This window comes from Aplysia californica, unplaced genomic scaffold (genome assembly GCF_000002075.1).
Source record: "Aplysia californica isolate F4 #8 unplaced genomic scaffold, AplCal3.0 scaffold00079, whole genome shotgun sequence".
Lineage (NCBI taxonomy): Eukaryota > Metazoa > Mollusca > Gastropoda > Aplysiida > Aplysiidae > Aplysia > Aplysia californica.
This window is the reverse complement of record NW_004797349.1, coordinates 15,080-18,563: the sequence shown is the minus strand read 5'-3', so window position 1 is coordinate 18,563 and position 3,484 is coordinate 15,080. Positions and strand designations below refer to the sequence as shown.

Below are 3,484 nucleotides of genomic sequence, written 5' to 3'. Positions count from 1 at the left end.
TATCGCCCTACCCGCTCTCTCTCTGTCTTTCTGTCTCTCTGTTTCTCTCTCTGTCTCTCTCTCGCTCTCTCACGCACACACACACACACACAAACATACACACACGCACACACACACACACACACACACACACACACACACATACACTCTTCTCTTCCTTCCCTCAACATTTTTTGTTATAACGCAACACGACGGCGTCAGATGAGGCTTGCTCGAGAAGTGTCATAATAAAATTACGCAAGTTCTCGGAAGCACAGACTCTTCCAAAATCAATACAAAACGCATGTCATAATGTTTCTTTTTACAGCAGTGAGCATGCATGTATGATTGCGATGAATTCATGTTTTTGCACTCTTAAGTGTTTCTAGAATTTGGTCTCAGAAAACGTGTTTTCTTGTCTGTGACGGAGCCTTCGTCGGCGTCGTAAGCAATCCACTTAAGTCCGTTTGGATACTTTTTACACCAGAGACAAAAAAAAAAAGAAACAACAAATAGTATTTGTTAGGTTGTTCCTATTAGGAATCATGAAAAGTAAGAAAATTGTAAGCCTTAGCAGAGTGAAAAATGATTTCAAAATCAACTTTGAGGGATGCTTCTCTCCCAGAAAAAAATATCTTTGTCTAATGCATGTGAAGGAAATCCGAGTTTTACATAATGCATTTTCTCTGTGAAGTAAGACGTAACGTGATACGAATAATCCTTCAATATTCTCTTATACATTAAACAGCATTTTGTTGATGTTGAAAGGTACGTCTTTAATAAAGATTTGGGAGGGTGTAAAAATCGACATTCTCATAATTTGGACTTTAATGGATTGCTTCCGACAGCGACGCTATGTAAGATAATATACGTTTGCGAAAGATGGCCTGCTTCATATAATTAAGCTGAACTGTGAACTTTTCCTATCTTGGAATAGATGTGCTTCTTTTTCGCCTTCAGCATTTGGCTGACCTTTCAGTCTTTAATTGGTATTGGTTAAAAATAATGAGCTGTTTTTCTATGTCGGTCGTTGTGCCCAAAAGTTCGATATCTGGGTCGGATCCTCCGGGCGAGATTTCTTTCCTGTGGGCGGTGTTCAGTTTACAGTCGTGACATACATGACCTGGAGGTTAGACTTAAGTGAAAGTGCTATTTTGAAGTATTGTGTTCCTTCGGATCGAAGGCTCACACATTGTTACGAAATGTCTCTGGATTTGCCTGTTTGTTCTAATTTATCACGTCAATCCCTCGGGGGACATGCCCCGTGAAAGCCTGAAAGGCCCTCAAATGCTCTCATGCACATTTCTGTCTTTGTCGATTATCAATTAGAAGTGTGCAGCTGGGTGAACAGAAGAAATTAAGACAAAGTTTTTCCTCACGGACACAACGTTCTGTTCAGCAGAGCCAGGGATGAAATCTACAATACATATTATATATATATATATATATATATATATATATATATATATATATATATATATATATATATATAACCACACACAAACACACAAACACACACACACACACACACACACACACACACACACACACACACACACACACACACACACACACACAGGACGTGTTGAGAATATCTATAACCACTGACAACAACACACATCTTGCAAAAGTAAAAATGATTTATAATTTGATTGAACTAAATCGAACCAAAGTTGGCGTTTGCACAGTAAAATCTTGTTGCTACAAGACTCTGTAACACTACTTGTTAATTTTCAACGCTGTGTGATAATCGTAATACGTACTGCATTATCAAATCAAAGTATCTAACACAATGTTGTTGTTAACTACTAAAGCAGAAAAGGTTCATGGCGTACATAATGATATTATAGACTATACACAGAGAACGGAGTTGCAACATGTAGCGACCAAATTTATTATAGTGGCGTCGGGAGTCTAGTGGTTATACGGACTGCCCACTACGGCTGGATGGGGCCGATCACCCGACTCGATCGCCTGAAACCGAAAACAAACACGTTTGTTTTTTAGGCGACCGATCGGCCTATCCCAGTGTAGAGGGCACCCCGTATTAAGTTACCAGTCCCGTTATCGTTAGATTGCGGATTCGGGGGTTCGAGCCTTAGCTCGGTCCGACGTTGTATCTTTGGGAAAGGCATTTTATCCGAATTTTAAAACCAAGCTGGTTCCGTCCTTTCGGAGATGAATGTTAAACTTAGAGGTCCCGCCTCACCTCTTATATAACCTGGTGGTGTTAGAATGGGCATTTCAGCTATAATTTTTCAAATTGCACCACAGTATTGAAACTTCTATTGTGTAAAATAGGTACAACGCACTCCTTTCATACTTTTGACAATCTTTTAGAGAACAAATGACGCATTTAGAAAAAAGACAGTCTCCACTAAGAAAAGACGTGATGTTTGTCCTTGGGTTTTACGAATAAATGTCGAATTAAATTTTAATATGACAGTAAGTTTGACATGTTGTCTCCACAACGACTAGTTTTTCCCTCAGGGAGTTGTTGAAGCGGTAACTTTCTTCCCCTTATGAAACATAGTGTGACAAAATTCTTTTAATTTTTTTTTCCAATTTATGTCCTCGGCCTTGAAACACAAAATATTTTGTCTTGCAACCTTCAATACTGTGACTTCCGTTTTTTGTTTTGTTTTGTTTTGTGTTTTTATTTTAATTTGTTTTGTTTTATTTTCGCATGTAGCTACAGCTACAACTGAGGAGAACGTTTTTTGTTACGTAAAAAAAATTCAGAAGAAATTGTATTTCAAAGAATTACATTCGTGTCAAAGATTGACGTTCTGTCAGCTCAGCATGTGTTCATCTGGACTACAGATTGTTCGACTTCAGTCCGGAGCCGAGAGCGCGATGTTTAAGTTTAAATTGTTTGAGGAGTTTACAATGCTCCCTGCCGGCTTGGCTCAGCATTAATGGGTGTGGTGCTGTGTAGGAGATGGAAGTTGAATTGTAGATCCCTCCTCTTACATAGATTTACTATATCACATTGCTGTTGGCTCTTACATTTTATTCTCTTTTTTACCATGTCAGACAAGGTACTCTGAGAAAGCTTTCATCTACCAACCCTGAGGGCAGTCTTGTAAAAAAACAAACACCCGTTACTCGTGTAAACTGACTTACCGCCGCCGCCCATGGTACATTGAGAAGGATCTTCGCCGTTGCATGATGAAGGCGGCATGAGTTCGATTCCCTGGTAGGATAATTTTGTATCGATCACCTGCTTCTGCTTGCTGGAATGCCGTCTCCCATTTAGCCTGGGCTCACGCTGGAGGACAGGATCGAAGCAGCCTGCCTCCCTAATTATCTTTATTGTTGCAATGAGGGAATAGAGCATTCTTTACTACCATTATAATCACTGATTTACCGTAGTAATTCTCTTCTTACATTAGAAGTCAGTTTAGGCAGAGCACAAGTCTCTCAATCATTACTAATACGCCTTCCTGGCCTGGAGGTGACATCTCTGTCATGGTCCCGAGTTGCTGTATTTTGTGTGTGTGTG

The 3,484-nt window shown here is 39.7% G+C and overlaps 1 protein-coding gene across 1 annotated transcript in view; it reads left to right on the top strand.

Annotated features, from left to right (window-relative positions):
• The window catches only part of LOC101857238 (C2 calcium-dependent domain-containing protein 4C), a 37,233-nt gene that overhangs the window by 26,386 nt on the left and 7,363 nt on the right, over nucleotides 1–3,484 (top strand). The gene's annotated exons all lie outside the window — the stretch shown is intronic.